The sequence below is a fragment of the Triticum dicoccoides genome, chromosome 6A (assembly GCF_002162155.2).
Source record: "Triticum dicoccoides isolate Atlit2015 ecotype Zavitan chromosome 6A, WEW_v2.0, whole genome shotgun sequence".
NCBI classification, from domain to species: domain Eukaryota; kingdom Viridiplantae; phylum Streptophyta; class Magnoliopsida; order Poales; family Poaceae; genus Triticum; species Triticum dicoccoides.
In genome coordinates this window covers 288,298,756-288,313,215 of record NC_041390.1, presented here as the reverse complement: position 1 = coordinate 288,313,215, position 14,460 = coordinate 288,298,756, and positions in this window count along the sequence as shown.

Below are 14,460 nucleotides of genomic sequence, written 5' to 3'. Positions count from 1 at the left end.
CATTATTGTTGACATTACCCTTGAGGTAAAAGGTTGTGGGGCAAAACTATAAGCCCCTATCTTTCTCTGTGTCCGATTAAAACTCTGTAACCACAAGTATCGCGTGAGTGTTAGCAATTATGGAGGACTAAATGATAGTTGAGTATGTGGACTTGCTTTTTAGCTCTGACATAGACTCTTTCCGATGTTATGGTAAATTGCAATTGCTTCAATGACTGAGATTATAGTTTGTCGGAGCCCAATAAGGTTTATGATTTATACTTTTGCATTGTAAATAGATCATCACTTGAATATAAGTAATCATATGATAAAATCTATATATGTTGCTGCTATGGGAATAATCATGATGCCTTCATGTCCGTATTTTATTTTTTATCGACGCCTCTACCTCTAAACATGAGGACATATTTATTGTTATCGGCTTTTTGCTTGAGGACAAGCGAGCTCTAAGCTTGGGGGAGTTGATACGTCCATTTTGCATCATGCTTTTATATCGATATTTACCGCATTATGGACTGTTATTTCACTTTATGTCAAAATACTTATGGCTATTCTCTCTTATTTTACAAGGTTTACATAAGGACGGAGAATGTCGGCAGCTGGAATTCTGGGCTGGAAAAGGAGCAAATATTAGAGACCTATTCTGCGCAACTCCAAAATTCCTGAAACTCCATGGAACGTCTTAAAATAAATAAAGAAAAATCCTTGCCAAAGATGAAGGCCAGGGGGCCCACACCCTGCTCACGAGGGTGGGGGCGCCCCCCAGGGCGCGCCCCCTACCTCGTGGGCCCCTTGGTGGCTCTCCGACGTCCCTCTTCTCCTATATGAAGTCTTTCGACGAGGAAAAAATAAAAAGGAACTTTTTGGGACGAGACTCCACCGCCACGAGGTGGAATCTTGGCGGATCCAATCTAGAGCTCCGGCAGACCTGTTCTGCCGGGGAAACTTCCCTCCGGGAGGGGGAAATCATCACCATCATCATCACCAATGCTCCTCTCATCGGGAGAGGGCAATCTCCATCAACATCTTCACCAGCAGCATCTCATCTCCAAACCCTAGTTCATCTCTTGTATCCAATTCTTGTCTCAAAGTCCGGGATTGGTGCTAGTAGGTTGCTAGTAGTGTTGATTACTCCTTGTAGTTGATGCTAGTTGGTTTAATTGGTGGAAGATCATATGTTCAGATCCTATATGCATATTATTGCCCCTCTGATTATGAACATGAATATGCTTTGTGAGTAATTACGTTCGTTCCTGAGGACAAGGGAGAAGTCTTGCTATGAGTAGTCATGTGAATTTGGTATTCGTTTGATATTTTGATAAGATGTATGTTGTCTAGCCTCTAGTGGTGTTATGTGAACGTCGACTACATAACACTTCACCATTATTTGGGCCTAGAGGAAGGCATTGGGAAGTAATAAGTAGATGATGGGTTGCTAGAGTGACAGAAGCTTAAACCCTAGTTTATGCGTTGTTTCGTAAGGGGCTGATTTGGATCCACATGTTTCATGCTATGGTTAGGTTTACCTTAATACTTTTGTTGTAGTTGCGGATGCTTGCAATAGAGGTTAATCATAAGTGGGATGCTTGTTCAAGTAAGAACAACACCCAAGCACCGGTCCACCCACATATCAAATTATCAAAGTATTGAACGCGAATCATATGAACGTGATGAAAACTAGCTTGACGATATTCCCATGTGTCCTCGGGAGCGCTTTTCCTATTATAAGAGTTTGTTCCGGCTTGTCCTTTGCTACAAAAGGATTGGGCCATCTTGCTGCACTTTATTTACTTTTGCTACTTGTTGCTCGTTACAATTTATCCTATCACAAAACTATCTATTACCACTTATTTCAGTACTTGTAGAGAATACCTTGTTGAAAACCGCTTATCATTTCCTTCTGCTCCTTGTTGGGTTCGACACTCTTACTTATCGAAAGGACTACGATAGATCCCCTGTACTTGTGGGTCATCAGGATGGAGTATATATAGTCTAGGGGGGAGAAGGGATACACGGGCCTCGGCCCTTCATTGTGCGCGGACAGGGAAGGCCGGATGTCCGGGCTTTCAGGCGATGCCGGATGTCCGGGCTGGGGGGGCGGATGTTCGGGCAGGAGCGGTGGCATTTGTTGCTCTCGGGTTCGAAGGGGCTGGATTTCGGGCCGGTGGCCAGATGTCCGGGGGCTCGGGAGGGGCCGGATGTCCGAGGCCTGTAGCCTTCTGCGTCTGGGCTGCTATAGTGGAAGACGCTCCAGGGGCCGGACGTCTGTGGCCTTGGCCAGATGTCCGGGGCCTGGGAGATGCTCTTTGCTCCTTCCGTTGGTTCTCCTCTTCCGTGGACTTGGGGAATTGTACATCTTCATGCACAACTTCGGGAGGACCCTCTTGGTACCTAATCATGCACAACACCTCGGACTTACGTAGTAGCCATGTCTCATGCATAGAAAGTGGAAGTTAGGAGAGGAGTGAGTTCACCTTATCTTTGATAGGTTTGGCTCGGGCTCGTGTCATTGGTCCAAGTGGTGTCGTTGGAGGTGTGGGTGCATCCATGGGGATGATCTTGGTATGCTCCGCATTATTTTTGTGTACAAATAGAAGTTCTCAGAATGACCTGAAAATCCACAAAGACACGTTTTATAATTAATAAAAAATACTGGCGACAGAACTAGCATCAGGGGGCACCACACCGTATCCACGAGGGTAAAGGGCATCTCCCCCTGGGGCTCGCCCCCTGCCTAGTGGGCCCCCTGAGACTCCACCGACCTCAACTCCATATATTCACTTTCGAGGAGAAAAAATCAGAGAGAAGGATTCATCGCGTTTTACGATACGGAGCCACCGCCAAGCCCTAAACTTCCTCGGGGGGGTTGATCTGGAGTCTGTTCGGGTCTCTGAAGAGGGGCATCTGTCGCCATCGTCATCATCAACCATCCTCCATCACCAATTTCATGATCCTCACTGCCGTGCGTGAGTAATCTCATCGTAGGCTTGCTGGACGGTGATGGGTTGGATGAGATTTACCATGTAATCGAGTTAGTTTTGTTAGGGTTTGATCCCTAGTATCCATTATGTTCTAAGATTGATGTTGCTATGCCTTTGCTATGCTTAATGCTTGTCACTAGGGCCTGAGTGCCATGATTTCAGATATGAACCTATTATGTTTTCATGAATATATGTGAGTTCTTGATCCTATCTTGCAATTCAATAGTCACCTACTATGTGTTATGATCTGGCAACCCTAAAGTGACAATAATCGGGACCACTCCCGGTGATGACCGTAGTTTGAGGAGTTCATGTATTCACTAAGTGTTAATGCTTTCGTCTGGTACTCTATTAAAAGGAGGCCTTAATATCCCTTAGTTTCCAATAGGACCCCGCTGCCACGGTAGGGTAGGACAAAAGATGTCATGCAAGTTCTTTTCCATAAGCACGTATGACTATATTCAGAATACATACCTACATTACATCGATGAACTGGAGTTAGTTCTATGTCACCCTATGTTATAATTGTTGCATGAGGAATCGCATCCGACATAATTATCCATCATTGATCCATTGCCTATGAGCTTTTCACATATTCATCTTTGCTTAGTTACTTTTCCGTTGCCACTATTACGATTTCTACAAAAACTACTACTCTTACTTTTGCCACCGTTACTGTTACATTCATACTACTTTGCTACTAAATACGTTGCTGCAGATATTAAGTCTTTCAGGTGTGGTTGAATTGAGAACTCAACTACTAATACTTGAGAATATTCTTTGGCTCCCCTTGTGTCAAATCAATAAATTTTGGTTGAATACTCTACCCTCAAAAACTGTTGCGATCCCCTATACTTGTGGGTTATCGGGCGGCAGCAGTCTCAACCTGATTTATCAAGACACTGTCCATAAGATGGGTATTGACCCGTCGAGAATCAAGCCTAGTAACACTACCTTTTAAGGAGTGATACCTGGCATAGAGGCCCGCTGCATGGCCTCCTTAACACTGGAAGTAGTATTCAACTCTCCAGATAACTTTCGAAGTGAATAATTGATCTTCGATATCGTCCCTTTCGGTTATCACACGCTGCTTGGACGAACTACTTTCACTCGCTTTAATGCAGTCCCACATTATGCTTACTTAAAGCTCAAAATGTCCGGACCGCACGGCGTCATCACAGTCAATGGAAATATGGAGCGCTCCCTCCGTACTGAGGAGCACATCGCGGCCCTTGCAGCCGAGGTACAGAACGGCCTCATCAAGCCAAACAACTCATCGGTCATTAAGACCCCTGACACCGCCAAGCGAGTACGATCCACATTATAGCTTGACAGCTCAGCGGATCCAGAGCTTCAATAGCATTTCAGCCTCCATCGATTGCTCCTAAGGTTGCGGCATATGTATCGCGCGTGCATAATCATGCACTTAAAATACCTTGGGCAGCACCGGAGGCATACTGCAGAAAAGGTTTATAGTACGGCTTTACCCTATTTGGACCTTAACCTTTTTTATCTTTTTTGTACTACAGGTTCATTAAAAACCTACCTACCCCACGGTCGTACAAGGGCTCTTTTCGAGGCTCCCCTTTCTTATAGACGACCATTGACTTTTCCTCTCAAAGGATTTCTCACCAAGGAGAAATGGCGCAGACATGCGGCAGGGCACCACTGGGATCTTTAAGACCACTACTTTTAGGCCTTGTGTAAAACTTTCCCTTGTGTAAACTCTTGGCATGTAAAATAGCCTTGTTATTCATGGCATTATCTGTAATAGCATGTCCCGACGTATTGACCAGGATATAAAGGAAACAGTTGATCACCACATTCGTTTGGTACTGATTTATTCTGTCGTCTGTATTCCCTCCTTACTTCAGATTGCCACATGTGCTTTAGTCCGGCCTTAACACCGGGGGCTGTATTCGGCTCCACGCGTTTTCAAGTCCGAACACCTATAGGGTACTCTTCGGTGTCCCGAATATTGCACTATATGCATCGGCTCCGAATCATGTCTTTGGTCTATAGTTGGGATGCCCGGCTCCTATGCTTACCACGTTACGCTCCGCTCGTTCGGCTAAGGTAGTAAGGGAGAACTACTATGATTGTATTTCTGGTTCATCCGGTCAAATACCTTAGTAGAGAAAGCCGAAAACTGACTGTCATGATAAAGCGAGAGCTGGTCCAAGAATCGGTGACTTCCTGCACATCGTTAGTGATTTACTCCGTGTTATACGAGGGGCTGGTTTTCATCTAGTCGCGTGGAAAAGGAACCTTAGTTCGGATTGCCGCACATGCACAAGGGGCTAGTACTTAGCCCCACCGTCAAACTCCTATGGCTAAGTGAAAGTAATAAAGCGCATAGTCTAATTGCCTGGTTCACCTAGCGGACACCTCCTTCTTGGACCAGGACGTTGGGTAAAGTGTGGTCACGCGCTATGCCGAACACCCCCGTAGCATCTATGTGGGGGCTGAAGCCGACGACTGGCAACTTTCAGAGTTAAACGGCCGCACAGGAGGAAAATTGCTTAAGATAAAAAGCGCAAATATATTACAAGTAGGGGATCATAACATAGTTTTTACGACCCGCACACACCTAATCAAATATCACGTCCTTAGAGCACTGGCCCTTTACTATTCGGGGCCCTGAAAGGACGTCTTCGAAGTACTGCTCCGGCTTGCGGTGGTCCTTGCCTTCGGGCGGGCCTATGGTCACCACATCGGTGGCTTTCATCTTTGCCTAGTGCATCTTGACACAGGAACAGGCCATCCGAGCACCCTCTATGCTGGCCGAACGCTTTATAGGGTCTATGCGGGGCCGCGCATTGACAAGACGCTTCACAAAACCGAAGTAGCTGCTGGGAATAGGTTCGATCGGCCAGAGTTGGACAATTAAGTCCTTCATGGCCAAGCCTGCCACCCTATGCAGCTCCATTAGCTGCTTCAGCTGGTCGTTTAGAGGTGTCGGATGCTCCGGGGCAAGAAACTGCGACCAGAATAGCTTCTCGGTCGAGTTCCCCTCCTGGGCTCGGAAGAACTGCGCAGCATCGTCGGCACTCCTCGGAAGATCCGCAAATGTGTCTGGAGAACTCCACACTTGTGTGAGCAAAGCATACCTCTGACCTCCAAAAATACTCTGCAAAAGAAAGGCCTTACTAGTCGCTATCTGCTTCGCTTGATGGATCTCCTCGCGAGCACTTCGGGACTCAACCCGTGCCGCCTTGGCATCATTGAGAGCCTTGGCGAGTTTGGTCGACTGGGTGGAAGCCTTCTCCTCCAAAGCCTCGCACTTGCCGATGGCATCATTCAGCTCATGCTCAACTTCGGCTACCCGAGCTTCATGTTGGCGGCGGGCGGCCTGTTCGATCTTTAGTTCGGCAGCTGCTTTGTCAGCAGCTGCCTTATTTGCCTCTGCCTCCTTTTTGGCCTGGGCAAGGGCGCCTTTGAGGGTCTTGACCTCGGCTGCGCCAACTATGCTCATAATCAAAGCATTACTTAAGTTAATCTCTGAATATAACTATCACTTATGATAAACAACTAAACTTTTAACACTATACACATACCTTGTGTCTCATCGAACCGCTTGTTAATGCGGTCGATTTCTTCATCGGCCACCTTAAGCTTCCGATTGATTTTGTAAACTTCGGTGGCCTGGGCGGTTGCCACCAATAGGGAAGCCTGTTACAATAACAGAGACGCATGTTAGCTTTCCCAAATTTTATGTGGATCCTCTGTCTGGTTTCTTTTACACCGGACAAAGCCTCAGGGGCTACTATCGGTATACATGTATACTCCTCTATATGCGGAAAAGCGTTTAGAGCATTATGTCGCATACCTCGAAGCCTGTTAGTAGGCTGGTAAAGGCTTCATTCAGCCCGTTCTTGGCAGACTGAACCTTCTCTACCACCACACCCATCAGGGTGTGGTGCTCCTCCACGATGGAAGCACATTGCAGTCCTTCCACTAGAGTGTTCGGTGCCTCCGGATTAGTAGAGGTCACCAACGGAGCTGATGCTCCCCCCTCCTTCGAAGGGGGGCTGCTCACCTGATCCCGGAGCCACATTGGTATCCGGAATGGTGTCCGGCTGGGGCCCGGATTATTGGAGGGCCCCACCATCGGTAGTTATGGGGATCACCTCTCCTGAGTCTTTGGCGATTGGGGTATTAACCTCGGGCACCTTCTCAATGGCCTCGCTCTCCCCCTCCCCCCTCGGTTAGGAGAGGTCCTTCGGGACGACACCTTGGTGCCCTCCATTGTGATAGGTGAGGGGGCTCGTGGCGGCGTCTCGCTCTCTGCCATCTTAGGTGGCAGAGAACTCCCCTCCGATAGTGAAGTGTTCGGGAGATCACGGGGAGGGATGAAAGGCACATGGCATAATAACTTATATAATGAAAATAGGAAGACTGAAGATAAATAGTAGATCTTTTGATACTTATGATTCGGCCAGGGGCTTCACCCTGGGAGGTCACTTGGGGACTAGTTCGGACCCCGAGTCCGAACCATCCAAGAGGGCCATCTTCCCCCTCTTGGGCACCGCCCCCCTCCGGGTCTGCGGAGGCCGCCCTCTTCTTCTTCCCCTTAAGAGGGAGTCGCTTTCCACTTTCTCCTCCTCTTATTCCTCATCTCCCTCGTGGGAAGAGAGGGCTTCGGTCTCTCCGGACACCGCATCCAAAGGACTCTTGTGGCGGGGGCAGCCTCTGGCCTCCTTGCCCTTCTTCTTCTTCGCCTTTTTCTCCGGTGCCTGATAAGGCGTCGGGACCAGCATCTCTGTCAGCTGGGGTGTGGGTGGGTCTTCGGGCAATGGTGCCGGACACTTGATCCGCTCCACCTTCACCGTCCAACCCTATACGAAGGACAGGCAATACATTATGTCTAAACTTATTTATCGGATAGGTACTCGGGAAAATCATGCTTGCCGGCGAGGTCGGATTCTCGATGTCGAGACCAATGTCTTCGGTCTTCTTCGGCCATGTTTTTTGGGACTTTAAGAGCAGCTTCCAAATGTCTTCGTGCATCGTGCCGAAGAAGTGCTTTAAGGTCCGTGGCTCCTCCGGATTAAACTCCCACATGTGATAGGCCCGGAGTTGGTGACGACCCACAAGTATAGGGGATCTATCGTAGTCCTTTCGATAAGTAAGAGTGTCGAACCCAGCGAGGAGCAGAAGGAAATGATAAGCGGTTTTCAGCATGGTATTCTCTGCAAGTACTGAAATAAGTGGTAACAGATAGTTTTGTAATAGGATAAATTGTAACGAGCAACAAGTAACAAAAGTAAATAAAGTGCAGCAAGGTGGCCCAATCCTTTTGTAGCAAAGGACAAGTCGGAACAAACTCTTATAATAGGAAAGGCGCTCCCGAGGACACATGGGAATATCGTCAAGCTAGCTTTCATCGCGATCATATGATTCGCGTTCGATACTTTGATAATTTGATATGTGGGTGGACCGGTGCTTGGGTGCTGTTCTTACTTGAACAAGCATCCCACTTATGATTAACCTCTATTGCAAGCATCCGCAACTACAACAAAAGTATTAAGGTAAACCTAACCATAGCATGAAACATGTGGATCCAAATCAGCCCCTTACGAAGCAACGCATAAACTAGGGTTTAAGCCTCTATCACTCTAGCAACCCATCATCTACTTATTACTTCCCAATGCCTTCCTCTAGGCCCAAATAATGGTGAAGTGTTATGTAGTCGACGTTCACATAACACCACACATGACTACTCATAGCAAGACTTCTCCCTTGTCCTCAGGAATGAACGTAATTACTCACAAAGCATATTCATGTTCATAATCAGAGGGGTAATAATATGCATATAGGATCTGAACATATGATCTTCCACCAATTAAACCAACTAGCATCAACTACAAGGAGTAATCAACACTACTAGCAACCTACTAGCACCAATCCCAGACTTTGAGACAAGAATTGGATACAATAGATGAACTAGGGTTTGGACATGAGATGGTGCTGGTGAAGATGTTGATGGAGATTGCCCTCTCCCGATGAGAGGAGCATTGGTGATGACGATGGTGATGATTTCCCCCTCTGGGAGGGAAGTGTCCCCCGCAGAACAGCTCTGCTGGAGCTCTAGATTGGATCCGCCAAGGTTCCGCCTCGTGACGGCGGAGTCTCGTCTCAAAAAGTTCCTCCTTATTTTTTCTCATCGAAAGACCTCATATAGGAGAAGATGGGCATCGGAGAGCCACCAGGGGGCCCATGAGGTAGGGGGCACGCCCTAGGGGGGCGCCCCCCACCCTCGTGAGAAGGGTGTGGCCCCCCTGGCCTTCATCTTTGGCGTGGATTTTTCTTTATTTCTTTTAAGACGTTCCGTGGAGTTTCAGAACTTTTGGAGTTGCGCAGAATAGGTCTCTAATATTTGCTCCTTTTCCAGCCCAGAATTCCAGCTGCCGGCATTCTCCCTCCTTATGTAAACCTTGTAAAATAAGAGAGAATAGCCATAAGTATTGTGATATAAAGTGAAATAACAGTCCATAATGCGATAAATATCGATATAAAAGCATGATGCAAAATGGACGTATCAGTTGGCAAGGAAGAGTCCGGCGGAAGAGCATCACCTGAATCACGTCTGTGATCTGGTGTTTTTGCCTATCATGTTGGTGATGCGCTTTTGTAGCATCTGCACCTCCGTCGTGGAGCCCCAGTCATGGCCCTTAGCAGTCCAGGAGGTGAGCCTAGTGGGGGGTCCGGATCTGAAATCGGGCGTGGCTGCCCAGTTGGGGTTGCGGGGTTCGGTGATGTAGAACCACTCCTACTGCCACGCCTTGACTGTCTCCACAAATGCCCCTTTGGGCCAGACGGCATTGTGAAGCTTGCTCACCATGGCCCAGCCGCAGTCCGCGTGCTGTCCATCGACCAATGATGGGCCGTGAAGATACAAACAGAAGACTTTTCCCCGTGCTCGGGTATGCGTGGATGGCAAGATTGGTGTCCGGATATGTTATTTCCTTCCCCTACAAACCGACTCTGTACAACCCTAGGCCCCTCCAGTGTGTATATAAACTGGAGGGCTTAGTCCGTAGAGGCTATCAGAATTCTCATAGGCTAGACAGCTAGACATTAGCCATTATGATCTCAAGGTAGATCACCTCTTGTAACCCATATTCTCATCGAATACAATCAAGCAGGACGTAGGGTTTTACCTCCATCAAGAGGGCTCGAACCTGGGAAAACATTGTGTCCCACTTGTCCCTTGTTACCATCAATCCTTAGACACACAGTTTGGGACCCCCTACCCGAGATCTGCAGGTTTTGACACTGACACCCATAAATAACATGGGCCTTTAATAGGCCGAAAGTGAGAATGGGCCCTGACTGTGCCAAATAACCCACTAGTCATTAGCAGGCCGAAATGTATCTCAGCTCGTGGTGGCCCATTTACATGCGAATCGTTCACAGGACAAAATTTAGATGGGCCGTAAATGCACCGACCTACTACACGGGCCTTTAACAGGCTGGAAGTTCGGTCAGGCTTGATTAGTATCAGTTTTATATGGGCTGTTAAAAGGCCCGATGTGACGTTGGGCCACATATGGCCCATGGATTTCGTCTGATGTTAACAGGCCGAAAATCACAACAGGCTGGAAGTGGCCCAAATCTACAGTGGGGCTCTAACAGGCCGAATGTCAGACATGGCTGAATATGACCCAAATCCTTCATGTCGTTTATGGGCTGAAAGTTTCAAGGGCCAAAAAATGGGCCCAAATGAAGGAGGACCTTTAACAGGCCGGAAACACACCGGGCCGTAATTCGGCCCAAATATTTAGCGGACTATTAAGGGGCCAGAAGTGACCATGGGTCGCGATGATGACAATTTTGGAATGGGCCTTTGACGGGCTGATTTGACAATAGTCGTACGGGCCTTAACTGTGAATGGGTCATCTGCAAGCAGGCCGTTAATGGGCCAGCCCGCTAATTTTGACTGGGCCGGCCTTTTTAACATAAATGGGCTGCTGTTGGGCCTTGCCACGTGTCGACGTCTCATAGGCACCTCTTGTCCATTGGGCGGTTGAAACCTATCCTTTTTGGGTGCTGACACGTGGTTGCTATAGCCAATGATAATTTTACACGTGGAAAATCCCTATTGGTCGGGGCTGTTAACGGGTTATCGGATCTAAACCGAAACCCGATAGCTTAACAGCGACCCGTTACGGTGGATGCCACGTGTCGGTCACCCTTGACGAAAGCACTTCTATGATGCGCGATTTATCGTCATGGAAGTGGACACTTCCGTGATGATAATTTTGGTAATGTCATGGAACGCTTCTACAACAGCACAGGTGTGACTATCTTGATTCTGTCATAAAATCATCATGGATGTACATGCATGACAAAAAACATGACCTACTGCGACAAACACGTATCATCACGGAAGTGTATTTTTTTGTAGTGATAGCCTTCTTCCTCCACGGGATAACATTGACCATTCACTTTGAGAAAACCCTAGAACACATTTCACTCTCTCTCACACACTCATACACCAAATCTTAGACCCCGGAGGGATTTGAGAGCATTTGTGAGAAGTTGTCCAATCAAGTGATAGATCCACTCCTTCCCCTTCTTTGGGCCAAGGGAATTTGTGATTTGAGCAAGTCTTGAGCTTTTCCCCATCGTTCTTGTTACTCTTGGAGATTGGAGACTCCTAGGCGGTAGGAGTTCTTCAGAGATGAATCGACCATTGTGATTACCCCCGAAAAGTTTGTGAGGGTTTGGAGACCACCCCAAGGTCTACCACTAGTGGTTAAGAATCGCCTTCGTGGTGATATCTCAAAGAGAGAATATGGTGAGCCTCCGTGGTGTTGGTGTGCCTACGTGGTAACATCCACCTCTCTAAATGGTGACGTAGCTTCCCTCCAAGGAAGTGAACGTCGGCATACATCCTTGTCTCTCAGAGTTGCGGTTATTTCTAACCCTAGCTCCCTACTTGTGGTTACTTGTCTGTTTGTTTTTACTTGTTCCATAGTGTGCTTAGTTATTCACATTCTTGTAATACTTGCTAACCTTGCTTAGCTCATTGTATCATCTTTGCAATTGATAGGCTCACCTTCACATTCCGCATTATAGCCAAAAATTGCTAAGTGAGAATTAAAATTTGTAATTGTACCTATTCACCCCCCCCCCTCTAGGTCCATCTCGATCCTTTCACTTGGCAATTCGACTACGGCATCATCCACAATGGGCAAACCAATCACTATAGATTCAAGATGAAGGGAAAGGGGTACATGCTACAACCCATGTCGCCAAGTCAAGCGATCACCGACAAACAAGCAACTACCCATCATGGAGAGAATAGTAAGAGAGTGAACCACCAAAAAGAGAGTGAGCGCCACAAGCCAAAAATGAGTGCCTCCATGATGAGCGATAAGAAAAACCTCGTTCATTTAGCCACCAAAAGAGATATTAGAGAAGTGTGTGAGAATCCCTTGAGTGTTATGCACTATGTCCTAGTGTGCGAAGACGAAGCGGCAAGAACTAACACCTCTCACCATCTACCTTTAGTATTGTCTACTCTATTGCAAGAGTTCGCACACATCTTCCCCGGTGAGATACCTCCGAGACTACCTCCACTACGAGGCATTGAACACCGCATCGACCTCATCCCCGGCGCACCTTTACCGAGCAAGGCACCCTGCCGCGTCAACCCCGAAAAACCAAGGAAATCCAAAGGCAAGTACAACACCTCGTTGACAATGGGCATGTACGTGAAAACTTAAGTCCTTGTGCAGTTCTGGTTATACTTGTGCCCAAGAGGGATGGTAGTTTTGGTATGTGTTCTGATTGCTGACTCATAAATTCTACCACCATTCGTTATAGGGATCCCATTCAACTTAAATTCTACCACCATGCCTTGACGATATGCTAGATGAGCTTAGCAGAGCCACAATTTTCTCTAAAAATGATCTTAAAAGTGGGTATTACCAAATCCGCATTCAAGAAGGTTATGAATGGAAAACCGCTTTCAAAACCAAGTTTGGCTTGTATGAGTGGTTGGTCATGCCTATGGGCTTATCCGAAGCACCTGGCACTTTTATGTGTGTGGTGCATTACGTTCTTCACAAATACATTGGCATATTTGTTGTGGTCTACTTTGACGATATACTTGTGTTTAGCGAATCTCTCAAAGATCATGTCACCCATCTTAGAGTTGTTTTGCAAGCTCTTTGAAACGAGTGACTTTACACTAACATGGAGAAATGCACATTTGGTATTGACAAGCTTGTTTTCTTGGGTTTTGTTGTGTCATCTAAGGGTGTTCATGTACATGAAGCTAAAATTGATGCTATTAAAACTTGGCCACAACCAACCAACTTGCAATAAGTGTGTAGCTTGCTTCTCTTAGCCGGATTCCATCGTCATTTTGTTAAGGACTTGAGCACTATTGCATCACCATTGCATTCCTTGAGTAAGAAGAATGCACCATTTGTTTGGTGACCATCCCAAGATACTGCATCTCATGAGCTTAAGAATTTTCTTACACATGCTCCATGCTTGCATTGCCCAATTTTGAGAAAACTTTAGAAGTGCATTGCGACACTAGTGGTAATGGCATAGGAGGTGTGTTGATGCAAGAGAAGCACCCGTTAGCTTACTTTAGTGAGAAACTTTCCAGAGCGCAACTTAACTACCCCATCTATGACAAATAACTATATGCTTTAGTGGGAGTCTTTCATGTATGGGAGCATTACCTTCGCCCTCGTGAATTTGTCATCCATACGGATCATGAGACGCTTAAATACCTTAAAGGTCAAACAAAAATTGAATAAGCGACATGCCAAATGGATCGAGTTCATTGAGTCTTTTCCTTATGTGATCAAGTACATCAAAGTCAAGGAAAATGTTGTGGCGGGCACTCTTTCCCGTAAATGCATGCTAGTAACTCAACTTGAATTAAATTTCATTGGATTTGAGCACATAAAAGACTTGTATGTGCATGATCCTAGTTTTGCTATTCCTTATGTCAAATGCTTGACGCATACATCTTGGGAGCGATAGTATATCAAGGATGATTATCTAATGAGAGCTAACAAGCTTTGTATACACGAGTCTTCTCTTTGTTCCTTACTTTTGCAAGAGACTCATGGAGGAGGACTTATGGGACACTTTTGACATGACAAGACATTCTCTACGCTATCCAAGAACTACTTTTGGCCAAAGATGTTTCATGACATCTCCCGCTACACCAACCAATGCTCTACATGTCACAAAACTAAGTCTCAAGATCAATCCCATGGTCTCTATATGCCAGTTCATGTGCCATATCACCCATGGGAAGATATTAGTATGGACTTTGTACTTGGTTTGCCTAGGACTGAAAATGGAAAAGATTCGGTTTTTGTTCTTGCGGACCGTTTCTCTAAGATGGCACATTTTCTTCCATGCCACAAGATAGACGAAATATTGCAAATGTCTTTTATAGGGAAATATTGCATCTACATGGAGTGCGAAAGACTATTGTCTT